Here is a 14,503-nt window from a genome sequence, read left to right as displayed (position 1 = left end):
CCACTCAGCACAATACCCTCTCAGTCCATCTAAGTTGTTGCAGGTGGCAAGATTTCACCTTTTTATGGCTGAGTAATATTCCATTGTATATACGATGTCAGATAATTAAGATCGTGAATTCATCCCAGAAAAAGCGCTACATACCTCATTACTGAATATCACTACTGTCACGTTCAAAGTACTCCCCTTGGGAAGCTATGCACCAATGCCAGTGCCTAGTCCACCCTTCAAAGCAATTTTGGAACCCTTTTACTGGAATGGCCATCAGAGCTGTCGTCGTATTACCCATGATGTCCTGAATGTCATCAAAATGTCTTCCTTTCAATATTTCATTTATCTTCGCATAAAGAAAGAAATCACTGGGGGCCAGATCAGGTGAGTAGGGAGGAAGTTCAACTACATAATAAGTTTACTAGCTGCAAATTCCCTCACAGACAGTGCCATGTGAGCTGGTGCATTGTCGTGATGCAAGAGCCCTGAATTGTTGGCAAAAAGTTCAGGTCCTCTAACTTTTTCACTCATCCTTTTTAGCACTTCCGAATAGTAAACTTGATTAACTGTTTGTCCAGTTAGTACAGATTCATAATGAATAATCCCTCTGATATCAGAATTCCTCCTGGAATTCCATATTATGATATAATTTTTTCCCATAGCCCTTATCATCATCAATATTCTGCATATTGTACTTATTTAATTCTAGTATTTAATGTTGTTATACAATAGTTTAAGCTGCACTTAAGTTTCAGTTAGGGAAGAGGTTTTTAACTGTTTTGTTCACTGATGTATTGCCAGTGACCTTGAATGGAGAATGAACAGTCATGTGAAGGCTGCTTCGCCTCCAATGTTGCATTCTAGTTTCATGGAAGAAAGAAGTGATCAGGAATACAAAATCTGTATTCATGTATTATTGAACCACTGGCCAAACTGTATTACATGGCTACCTCTAACTGCAATGAAGACTAAGCAATACTTTGGCTGGGAGCATTACTGTTCAAACAAAATTTACTTTCTCTTGGTAAAGAAGAAAAGGATTGGATACTGGGTACGTTACTAATAATGTCTGCCACAAAAGCCATATCTACCACATTTTGACAAAAGATTTAGGTGTATAAAGACAAAGAATGAATACTATAAACTATTCAGACAAAAATATTAATTACCTCAAAGGTAGGCAAAAACTTTCATGAAGTTCTACTTTTGTTTCAGTAACACTGAAGGGAAGACCCAGCACAACTTTTACAGAGTTCTGAGAGATAAAATGTAAATCAAGACTTTTTTACATGTCTAAGTTTTGAATGATATATGATATCGAAAAAAAGATATTCTCAAATATTCAAGAGCCCAGAAAATATACTTATTTTCTCTTCTGGAATAAAAGTAGTTAGTAATAATTTACATAATAATAATTACTTAATAATAGTAATAACATATACTATTACAGCAGCTCTTTGTGTCTTCTTTAAGAAAAATATTCTTACCGCTGGGAGACTTTGAACTACCTATGTCAGCTTGGCTAGGCTAGACTACATTTCCCAGAATTCCCTTTGCCTACATTTCTAGTTAGAGACTCTTGTGGCAACTTGAAGGGTAAAAGTGAAGCAGCAGTCATTTTGTAGCTCATACACGTTGTCTCTGATCTACTGTCATCTGGTTGCCATGAGGGGTGGCCAGGCCTGAAACTACTTCATTGTCCCCTGGATCTTTCTTTAGCTTATCTTACCTCTGGGTCAGGACTGTGTTTAGCTCTGTGACAAAGAAGCTTGTCTTCTGGAGGACAAGGCTAAAGACAGCAAGAACTGGCACTGATAACAATCTGCCCTGTGGCCTTCAGCTTGTCCTTGCGAGTTCCATCTTGTTCTTGCTCTTGTTCAGGCCACACTCATCTTTTTTTTTTGGCTTCTTGCCCTGTGGACTTTAAGTTCCAGGACCAGATGGAAAGATACTAAATAGAAGACAAGGTGGTCAGATTCCTGGAACAAATCCTTTTACACACACACAAATACACAGACACATATTACCCATTCTAGTGGTTCTATTTCTCTGATTGCACTCAGACTCAACTTATAAAAAAAATTCTACCCTGAACTTATAAAAAAAATTCTCCAATAATTTTTTTCTAAGAGTTTTAGAATTTAGCCTTTCAAAGATTGGTCTTAATTCACCTCATACTGATTTTCGTGTATGATGTGAATAAGGAGTCCAATTTTCATTTTGTTCTATATGGTTAACTAATTGCCCCAGCATTCTTAATGAAAAATTCCATCTCTTCTTGACTGACCTGTAATACCTACTTTATCATATAGCAAGTGTATGCCTATGTGTGGGTCTATTTTCTGGTCTTCTTCTTAGGTTCTATTGGTATATCTATGTCTCAGTGGATACTTGAGTCTTAATTACAATAGCTTTAATATAAACTTTGGCAAGTACCCTATCTTACTCTTCTTAATCAAAAGTATCTTAGTATTTTTGATACTTTGACACTTTTTTTTTTTTTTAAGATTTTTTATTGGGGAAGGGGAACGGTACTTTATTGGGGAACAGTGTGTACTTCCAGGGCTTTTTCCAAGTCAAGTTGTTGTCCTTTCAGTCTTAGTTGTGGGGGGCACAGCTCAGCTCCAGGTCCAGTTGCCGTTGTTAGTTGCAGGGGGCGCTGCCCACCATCCCTTGCAGGAGTCGACGAATTGAACCAGCAACCTTGTGGTTGAGAGCCCACTGTCCCATGTGGGAATCGAAACAGCAGCCTTCAGCCAGCGTTAGGAGTACGGAGCTCCAACTGCCTGAGCCACCAGGCCGGCTCTCCTTTGACACTTTTATATACATTTTAGAATTATTTTATCAAATTCCATAATATAATCTGCTGGATACGTATTGGGGTTGAATGGACTCAACAGATTAATTTGGAGATAATTGGCATATATACAGTGTTGTTCAAAGTTCTGTGCTTTTCTGCATATAATTCTTACACTTTTAGGAGGTGTGATCAAATACCATGAATGTTTAAATAAAAAAAAATTATTACAGTAAAAGACACATTGTCATTAATCCACCTCAAAATAATCTCCCTCATTTTGAACACATTTATTCCATCATTCTTGCCACTTTCTGAAGCAGTTCTGGAAGTCCTCTTTCATGATTGTCTTTAGTTGCGCTGTTGTGACTGCCTCGATTTCCTGAATAGATTCAAAATGTTTTCCTTTCATGGTCATTTTGATTTGGGGGAAGAACCAGGAGTCACATGGTGCCAGATCCGGTGAATAGGTGGATGAGGATACACCGTAATGTTTTTATTTGACAGAAATTGTTATACCAGAAGTGATGTGTGACATGCAGTGTTGTCATGATGTAGGATGAAGTAAAGACACTCGTGAAAGGAGACTTCCAGAATTGCTTCAGAAAGTGGCAAGAGCAAAGTGTGTTTGAAGCAGGAGTGGGGTCAGGGGTCGGGGTGGTGGTGGAGTATTTTGAGGCGGGTTAATGGCAATGTGTCTTTTACTGTAGTACATTTTTCTATTTAAACATTCACTGTATTTTTTATCAAACCTCATTAGATTTATTTTTTTATTTACTTGATTAAAAATTTTTTTTGATATCTGATTACAATTTCTTTTTCTATTGGATTGTTGTTGGAATGTCAAAATATAATTCATTTTGTATACTGACAGTATACTCAGCAACCTTGCTAAATACTCTTAGTAATTCTAATAGTTTATAAGTATATGCTTTGAATTTCCTACATATGCAGTCTTGTATCATATGTAAATAATGGTGGTTTTGTTTCTTTTCTATCATTCTTTTATTCTATTTACTTCCTTTGCCTTATTCGTTTGCTCTAGAACCTCTAGTACAATGCTAAATAATTATTTTCTTCTCAATATCAAAGGGGAAATTTTCAACATCTCTCCATGAAGAATGATGTTTGCTGTATTTTCTTGTAAATGCTCTTTTGTAGATTTATTAGGATTCTCCAGAGAAACAAAACCAATAGAGTGTATGTGTGTGTATACATAGACATATTATGGATATGGAACAAAATAAATAATAAAAATTTAGGCAGAAATTAGATGCATAAAAATATGTAGTAGATAGGATCAATAAGATTAGAAATAGATTCTTCCAAAAAATCTAGTAAAAATTAAAAACTCTGGTAAGATGTGCTAGAAAAAAAGGAAAAGGCACAAATTACAAATATGAAGAATGTCCAGAGACATTAAACAGAAAAAGTGCATTGTGGAGTATGGAGAAGGATTTTAAAATATTGGCTGATGCGATTGTGGAGGCTGGAAAATCTGCAGAGTAAACTGGCAGGCTGGAGACCCAGGGAAGTGTTGCAATTTAAGTCTGAAGCAGTCTACTGACAGAATTTCCTCTTCTTTGAGGGAGGGAGGTCAGTCTTCTTCATATGACCTTCAACTGATTGGGTGAGGCCCACCCACATTATTGAGCAATCTGCTTTACTCAAAATCTGCTGATTTAAATGTTAATCCCATCCAAAACATATCTTTACAGAAACATCTAGAATCATATTTGACCAAATAACTGAGTACTGTGGCCTAACTAAGTTGATACATACAATTAACCATCACAATAGTTCCCTTCTATTACTAATCCATTAAGAAGTGTTTGTTTTCATTGCTTTGTATGTGTATTTGAATCCCTCATCGAATTTTAAGTTCCAAGAGGACAAGAACCGTGTCTAAACAATTTTTTGGACTCCAACACTTTTGACATGCCTTGGAACATAGTCAGTAATCAAGGAATTGAAGTGAAAGGAGCTGCTGTATAAGCAGTGTATGTGAGTTGAACATGTAATTCAATTTAAATGCATTTGGGTTATTGTAAAAAGTGAACATCATTGAAAAAAAAGTAGAAAGCTACTTGAAATATGAGCTTACCCTAAAATTTTCAATCTTCCACATTTGGGGATAAATTTCTCATTCCAGGTGGTAATTTGCTGAGAAAAACTAATATTTACTTATTTATATTCTGCATCTTTCCTAGAAAGATTTCAGATAGTGAAGAAATAAACCAAGATGGTTTAAGCTCAAACTCAATAGAAGATCTTTTGTAAACAAACTAACAACAACAAAAAAGTGTTTGTTTTAATAATCAGTGAAAGTTAAATTTTATCAAATGCTTTTTCTGCATATATTGAGGTTACCATGTTTTTCTCCTTTACTTGGTCAATATGGTGAATTACATTGATTTTCTAATGTATTCCAAGATAAACTTAACATCTGATGTTTTATCCAGGAATTTATTTAAGAATTAATTCTGTTAATATTTTGTTTAAAATTTTTGCATGTATTCTCATGACTAAGAACAGTTAGTTTTTCTTTCTCATATTTTTTTTTTTTAGGTTTTGATATGAAGTTTACCTTGGGTGTATTTCTTTTTTTTCCCTATACTTTGGAGGTTTTTTTTTTTTTTTTTTTAATATATGTAAGATTAGATTAACTTCTAACTTACATTCATGGTAGAACTCATTAGTGAATCCATCTGGGCTTAGATTTTCTTTATGAGAACAGTTTTGACTATTGATTCAATTTTGTAAACAGTTATTAGACTATGTTTTCTATTTGAAAGAATTTTGATAAATTATTTCCCTAAGATTTCCCCCACTTTAAATATTTTTATGTATTTTTATAAAGGTGTTCACAATGCTCTTTCTTCTTCCCTAAAACCTTTAGAAGGAACCAGACCTGCTGGCATCTTGACATTTTTTTATTTTTTCTGAGAAGAAGCTTCTTAGTTCGATGTAGTCCTACTTGTTTATTTTTGCTTTGTTGTTTGTGTCCTTTTTTTATGCTTGCAATTTCTTTGTTGAAGTTCTCACTAAGGTCCTTGAGCATCCTTATAACCATTGTTTTGAACTCGGTCTCTAGTAGGTTGCTTGCCTCTATTTCATTTAGTTCTTTTTCTGGATTTTTCTCCTTTTCTTTAATTTGGGATGCATTTCTTTGTTTCCTCATTTTGGCTGCCTCTCTGTGTTTGTTTCTATGTACCACGTTTCCCCGAAAATAAGACCTACCCGGACAATCAACTCTAATGCATCTTTTGGAGCAAAAATTAATATAAGACCCAGTCTTATTTTACTATAATATAAGACCAGGTATAATATAATATAATATAATATAATATAATATAATATAATATAATATAATATAATATAATATAATACAATACTGGATTTTTTATTAATTTTTGCTCCGAAGGATGCATTAGAGCTGATTGTCTGGCTAGGTCTTATTTTCGGGGAAACAGGGTATTAGGTAGATCTGCTATGTCTCCCAGTCTTGGCTGGGTGGTCTTAATGCAGTAGGTGTCCTCTGGGGCCCAGTGGCACATTCTCCCTGGTCACCTGAGCTGAGTGCCCCAGGAGTGTCTCTTGTGTGGGTTGTGTGTTCTCTCCTGTTATAGCTGACCCTTGATTGCTGTTGGCACATCAGTGGGTAGGATTGACCCTCAGGTTGACTGGTTGTGGGGTTTGGCCACATCCACAGCTTATGGGCTGCTGTGCAGGAGGCTTACCCCCACTGAGTGGGATTCGCCCCAGTGGGCTGTGGTGCCTGTTGAGACCTCCCTTTGTGTGTGCCACCTGTGGGGCTAATCAGGTGGTGCTCTGCTGTGGTCTGAAGCCAACCTCCAAATTTGTTGGTTCTAGGGCCTCTTGGGAGGGGCTCCAGTGCCGGCCCAGGTCATCCACTGCCTGTGACTGGCCAAGGGCTACATGGTAGGACTTACAAAAAGATCCGGAGTTACAAAAAGATCCACAGTTGTTCGCTGACTGTGCTCAACCTGGAGGTGCATGGGAGAGGCTACGCTGTGAACTGAGGATGCTGCCACCATTACCAGGCCTGTGGTAGCTCCACAAAAAGCCAGGACTCCTGGAGGCCTGCTTCCACCTGCTGGTTCAGCCACTGATAAAGATGCATGTGGTATGTGAGTTGGGTGAGGCAGGGTCTCAGGGAGTCACTAGAGTGGGAAGAACTGCAGTCAATAGTTTAATGTAGACTCTGGTTTGATGCCAGTGCTGAGCCTGGAGTGACTCAGCAAGTCTTAGAGCACACTGAAGCCAGTTGCCGCCCAGCTGGGGCCAATGGTCTCTGATAGTTTTCCAAGAAACAATGTAATGTGGGAGGGGCTGGCTGCTCATGGAGAAAGTGCCTCCAGCAGATGGGTGAGTTGGGTGGGTAGAATCCTAACTGAGTCAGCAGGGCAGAGCAGCAGAGCTTGCCAGGCCAATTAAATTTAGATTTGGCTTGTGGGGGTGGGCTCAACATAGGAAAGATGGCGCCCACCTGCTGGCTGCACGGCAGTAGGACCCCTCTTTAGGAAACTGCTGACTGTCCTCCAGGTCTCCCCCTGAAGCCACACTCCTCAGTCTGCACCTCACTCTGTATGTTTCCAAGACCACCTGAGTCACCGTCCCTCCGCTGGAGCCCAAGGTGAGTGCCTGCAAGAGAGTGAGTTTAAGAGGATGGGCTGTTTAAGAGGACATCTGGGTTTCCTGCGGCCTTCCATCCTACGCGAACAGGTGGAATCCGTACTGTTTTCACAGGCAGATATTGTGGGGGCTCCTTCTCCTGACACCAGTACTTTGGGCTGGGGTGCTGGTGTGGAGGGGTCCTTTGCCTCTCTGGGGAAATAGTGGTGATGAATTCATTCAGCTTTTGTTTGTCTGGGAAACTCTCTTTCCATTTTGAAGGCCTTCCCACTTTGCTAGATGGTGCATTTTTAGTGGGTAGGTGGCTGAGATATCCCTCCTGACTCTCAACTACCACAGGGAGGTTTGGGGCTCATTCAACGTCTCCATGCCTCCCACCAGTCTCAATGTGGCTTCTTCTTTATATTTTAATTATAGGACTTCTGTTTGGCAAGACATTAGATGGTTCTCCAGGTTGATTGTTATATAATATAGTGTAATTTTAATGTGTTCACAGAAAAACATAGCTACAGTATTTGTCTACTCTGCCATCTTGGATCTCTCCCTTAATTTCTCTTTTTGATAGCTTATTGTTGGTATGTAGAAACATAACTCATTTTTGTATATTGATTTTGCATCCTGCAACTTTACTCAATTTATGTATTAGTTCTAACAGGTTTTTCTTTTCTTGGTTGAGTTTTCAGAGTTTTCTATACCTAACATCACATCATCTGCAAAGAAAGATAAATTTATGTCTTCCTTTCTCTTTTGGATGCGTTTTATTTCTTTTTCTTACCTGATTTCTCTGGCTAGGAATCCCAGTACTACATTGAATAAAAGTGGCAAGATAGGCCATCCTTGTCTTGTTTGATCTTAAGAGAACAAGGTTTTATCATTTCACTGTTGAGTATAATGTTAGCTGTGGGCTTGTAATATGTAATATGTAATGGCCCTCATTATGTTGAGATACATTCCCTCTCTACTCAGTTGAGCGTTCTTATGAATGGATGTTGAATTTTGTCAAGTGTTTTTTCTGCATCTATTGAGATGATTATATAATTTTTATCCTTCATTTTGTTCATGTGGTGTATCACATTGATTGATTTGTGGATGTTGGACCATACTCGCATCCCTGGAATACAGCCTACTTGGTCAGGTGTATGATCCCTTTAATGTATTATTGAATTTGATTTGCTAATATTTTGTTCAGAATTTTTGCATATGTGTTCATCAAGATATTAGCCTGTATTGTTCTTTTCTCATAGTGTCCTTGTCTGACTTGTTTACTTTCTGTAGTGGTATTGATTCCTTTCTCTTTAATTTTGTATATCTACTGTAAGTTTTTCTATGAGGCTTACATAAAAAATCTTATATTTACACAGTCTCTTTTAACCTAATAACAGCTTATCTTTGAAAGCATGCAAAAGTTCTGTATTTTTACACTCCCCCATTTTATGTTTTGAGGTCACAATTTACATCTTTTACACTGTAGATCCATTAACAAATTACTGTAACTATAGTTACTTTTTAATACTTTTGCTTTATACATTTATGTATTTTCTTGTCATTAATTATAGTCCTTTAGGTTAAGCTTGGAAATTTTCTGAATGTATTTGTGAGGGTGGTCTAGTGGTGGTGAATTCATTCAGCTTTTGTTTGGGAAACTATCTCTCCTTCAGTTTTAAAGACCTTTCCACTTTGCTAGATAGTGCATTTTTGTTTGGTAGTTTTTTCTTTAAGCACTTTGAATATATCATCTTACTACTTCCTGGCCTGCAAAGTTTCTGATGAAAAATATGCGATAGTTTATGGGCATAACAAGTTGCTTTTCTCTTGCTACTTTTATATATATATAATTCTCTCTTTATCTTTAACTTTTGACAATTTAATTATAAGGTGTCCTGGTGTGGGTCTTAGGATTCACCTTATTTGGAACTCTCTCTGGGCTCCCTGGACCTGGATATATTTATCTTCCCCCAGGTTAGGGAAGTTTTCAGCCATTATTTCTTTTAAATAAGTTTTCTGCTCCTTTCTCTTTCTCTTCTCCTTGTGAGACCCCTATAATGCATATAGTACTTGATGGTATCTCATAAATTCCATAAGCTATCTTCATTCTTATTATTCTTTTGTTCTTTTTTCTACTCTGATTGGATGAATTCGACTTACCTGTCTTTGAAATTTCTGATCCTCTTTCACTTGATCTATTCTGTGGTTGAACCTCTCTGTTGAATTTTTGGGTCAATTACCATCTTTTTAGCTCTGTTATTTGTCTTTGATACTTTAGAATATTTTGTTTCTCTTCACTGAAATTCTCCCTTTGTTCTTTCATTGCTCTCCTGACCTCAGTGAGTATCTTTATGACTATCATTTTCAACCTTCTATCAGGTATATAACTTATCTCTATCTCATTAAGATTTGTTTCTAGAGATTTATCTTGTTATTTTGTTTGGTAAATATTCCTTTATTTCTTCATTGTCCTTGACTGTCGGTGTTGGTTTTTATGCATTAGATAAAACAACCACCTATCCCAGACTTGATACAGGTTTTGTATAGGAGATAAATCTCATTGATCAGCCTGGCGTGAGCCCCTAGTTGTCTCTCAAACTTTTGTGATTATCCAAACCCCCTTCTTTGTTTTCAGTGGCTCCCAGTAGTTTAGGGTGTGAAACACACATCAGTGTCCTAAAGAAAGGGACTGAAGTTAGCACCTAGATGCAGGCTGATTAGAAGTTGGGTCCTCAGGTAGCAGCTGAGAAAGCCCATGTTTAAGTCTCTGCAAAAGAGTAACTGGGAAATGGTCATTTTGTCTGCTCCCTCTGTGCTGATCCAAGGTATATAGCCGTGGAGGAGGGGGTGCTCCTGCACCTGTTAAGAAGTGTTTCTTTGTTCCCTACAGTCCTGTGAGACCCATGAATGCAAGACCTATTGGATATCAGAGCCAGGTATCCCAGTGACCCGTCCCTCGGGTGAGACCCACAAATGCTGTGGCATCAGATATGTGTACAAGCTCCTTTCAGGGAGACTTAGTTTTATTATTGGATCTGGCTGGAGGGAGAATATGGAATAAGTATATACCAGCTTTCTCACTCTCTGAGGAGGAACACAGCCAGCCCCTGGTTCTTGTAATATTAGAAGCCTGGCCCTCAGACAGTAGCTTTCAAAGTTTGCAGATAATTTTCTTTCAGGGAAAGACTGGGAGATGGATGCTTTTGCCTGTTCCCTTCGGGCTGAGCCTTGTGGGAGATCCACAGTGAGTGCTCATGTACCCATTACAAATTGCTTCTTTGTTTGCCATGGTCTTGTTTGTCTACTGGACAGAAGCCCCATTGGATTTCAGAGTTAGGTGTTTTGGGATCCTGTCCCTCTGGTGGGATTCTTAAAAGTTCAGGCCCAAAGTTTTATGGGCTCCAAATCCTTAACTCGTTGAGGAGAATCTGGGAGTTGGGTGCTTCTCCTCTCTGTCTATGGGTCTTCTCTGAATCTGTGATTCAAATCTTCCTCTCCTTTTTCTTATAAGGACACTAGACACTGGATTTAGGAAGCACCCTAAATCTAGGATGATCTCGTCTCAAGATGATTAGCTTAATCACATCCACAAAACAATCCTATTTTTAAATAAGGTTATATTCACTGGTACAAGGGGTTAGGATTTGGACATACTACCTTTTTAAGGACACAATTCAACACACTACAACTACATTTTGATTAATTGTCTCATTCAAGTCTTTCTGTTTATTAGTCTCTCTTTAGTTGTATTGAAGCTGCTGTTGAACATATTCATTTAAGTTTCTAAAATTTTGATTACCGTGTTTCCCCGAAAATAAGACCTAGCCGAACCATCAGCTAGCTCTAATGTGTCTTTTGGAGCAAAAATTAAGATAAGACCAGGTCTTATTTTCGGCCTAGGTCTTATTTTCGGGAAAACCACGGTATTGTATTTTCAGTTTTCAAAATGCTTAGTCTTTCTTTAATTTCTTCTCTGCACATATTTTAAAGCTGTTCGTTATTTTTGTATATAGAAAAGTATGTCTTTATATTTTGTGGGTCTTTTCCTATCATTTGTTTTTTCTCTTGGTTCGTAGTGCCTTCTAGTTCCCCCCATTTTTATTTAAGTATATTGAGGGTAATGTTGGTTAATAACTTTAATAACATTATATAAGTTTCAGATGTACAACTTTATAATACATCATCTGTATATTCCCTGTGTGCTTACCATACAAAGTCTAGTCTCCTTTAGTCACCATATATTTGACCGCCTTTACTCTCTTTATCCTCCCCCATAACCCTCTCCCCTCTGGTAACCACCATACTGTTGTCTATGTCTATGAGTTTGTATTGTTTGTTGCTTTTTGTTTTACACCTCACATAGGGGTGAAATCATACAATTCTTGTCCTTTCCATCTGACTTATTTTACTTAGCATGATACTCTCAAGATACATCTATGTTGTTACAAATACTTTATCTTTTTTATGGCTAAGTAGTATTCCATTGTACATATGTACCACATCTCCTTTATCCAATCATTTGTTAAAGGACACTTTGGTTGTTTCCACATCTTAGCTATTGCAAATAATGCTGCAATGAACAGAAGGGCACATATATCTTTATGAATAAGTGTTTTCAAATTTTGAGGATAAGTACCCAGAAGAGGGATTGCTGGGGCATATGGTAGCTCTATTCTTAATTTTCTTTCTTTTTTTTTTTTTTTTGCAGTTTGAATCTTTTTATTTTTTTTCTATTTTTTTTATTAGTTTCAGGTGCACAGAACAATGTAATAGTTAGACATTTATCATATTCTTAATTTTTTGAGGAACCTCCATACTATTTTCTAAAAGGCTCCACCAATTTACATTTCCACCAGCAGTGTATGAGGGTTCCTTTTGCAAACAATACCTTCATTAAGGGGCTAATATTCAAAATATATAAAGAACTCATACAACTCAACAACAACAAAAAAAATCCAGTTATTAATAAAAATGGGCAGAGGACTTGAACAGACACTTTCCCCAAGAAGACACACAGATGGCCAACAGACTTATGAAAAGATGCTCAACTTCACTAGCTATAAGGGGAATGCAAGTCAAAATCACAATGAGATACCACCTTACACCTGATAATAGGATGGCTGTTATCAATAAGACAAGGAATAACAAGTGTTGGAGAGGATGTGGAGAAATGGTAACCCTCATACGCTGCTCATAGTGCCTTGTTTTCTCATGTGTTTGGTGAATTTTGACTGTAAGTAGCTCAATTCCATTGAAAATTTGCTTTCTGAGATTCATGGAGACGTGGTATTATGCTTGTTCCTTCAGAATGTGTGTGCATTTTGTTTCTGCCAGAGCCTGAGATGACTTCTTGTTTGGGACTACTTTAAACTAAATTTTCAGTTTGAGAGTTTGAGGACGACTCAGACTCTATAAATGTACACGTTAAGTCAACGTGATAACCAGATTATGGATTCAACTCCTTAAGGATGTTGCCTTCCTCTGCTACACTGTCAAGTTTTAGAGAGATTTTCATGCAATCTTTGGTGAAAAGGAGTGGTATTTCTAGTTCACTCTTATACTAAGGTAGAGCCCTTTGGAGGCCTTTGACTTAAAAGAGAAAAGACTTCCACTTAGACTCCCCACCTTAAGCAGTCGCTGAAATTTGCCTCTTCTAGTCCATGTGCCATGAGGCCATGAAAACTGGTACCCAAGTTGACCAAGTTTGGCAAGTGCCCTCAAATTTCTCTTACGTCTCTGGTTCACACCATCAGTAGGTCTCTGGCTTGAGTATCCCTGATTTTCTTTCTGGCACAATAATGGTCTTAATAAAATGTTTCAAAGATTTTATACAGCATTTTAGATATTTATTGTGGGAAGTTTAGTCTAGTAATGTTGTCTACTATCTTATCAGAATCAGAAATCTCTTTCTTTTTGAGTCAATTTGTATGGTTTCTATTATTTTAGAAAATTGTCTGTAGCACCTACATTTTTAAAAAAATTGGCCTAATTTTTAAAATTATTATTATATTCTATACTGGGCTTTAAAAATCTTACCTGTATCTATGGTTATGGCCCAATTTTTATTTATAATTAATCTGTACCTTTTTTCTCTCTTTTTCTAACTTGATCAGGCTAGTGATTAATAAAGGCAAATAAATAAGTGATTAAAATAAAATGTGGTAAGATCTATGAAGTTTCTATGAGTGTCATGGAGGTACACATGAGACATTTTATCAATATTTAAATGGGAAGATATGTAAAGCTCTCAGCATGCTGCCTCATACTTGGGAAGACCTCAATAGTTAGTAAACTTTGTAATTGTTAGGGAAACCTTCCTTAGAGAAAGGAGAGGGTAGGAATTGTCCAGAGAAAAGAGGAACAGTGGATGAGTGGGAAAAATTGATTTGCATTGATAAAGCCAAGAGCAACTAAATAAACTTTAATGTAACTAAAACATAGACTAAGAGTGAGAATGGCAAGAGGTGAGGCTGGAGAACTAAGAGTGGGACATATCATGTAGGACATGGTAGACTTAATAAGGAACTTGGATTTTACCCTAAGAGAAACATAGTTATTGAAGGGTTTCAAGCAGGGAAGTATCTTGATTATATTTAAGTCTTACAAATATTATTTTGACTGCTGGAAGGAGAATAGTTTAGATGGGGCCAATAGTGGCTACTAGGCGACAAGAGATGGGCTATTGAAGGAATACGGGCAAGAAATAAAATAAGGATAATGGATGGATTTGGTATTTTGTAAGTGAATCCTTAAAATTTCATGACTGACTGGATGTTGGGAGTGAAAGAGAGGTTAGAGTTAAGGACAAGCCCAGGTTTCTGGCTGGGACAACTGGGTCGGTGGTGTTATCACTCACTAATACAGGGAACAAAGAAGAACAAACTTGAAAGGTACGATAAGTTTCATTTTGTACATGTTGCATGTGAGATACTTCTGATACTTGTGATACTCACGAGAATGTCTCCTCTGCAACTTCTTTGCCTCAGGAAAGTGCAAAAGGTGTAGGTTTTCCTATACGCTACTACTAAAGTGACCAATTTTCCTTAAAGGGAAGTAGGAGATGCTACACAACAC

The sequence above is a fragment of the Rhinolophus sinicus genome, linkage group LG14 (assembly GCF_036562045.2).
Source record: "Rhinolophus sinicus isolate RSC01 linkage group LG14, ASM3656204v1, whole genome shotgun sequence".
NCBI classification, from domain to species: domain Eukaryota; kingdom Metazoa; phylum Chordata; class Mammalia; order Chiroptera; family Rhinolophidae; genus Rhinolophus; species Rhinolophus sinicus.
The sequence above is the reverse complement of the archived record's forward strand: the minus strand, read 5'-3'. Positions refer to the sequence as shown.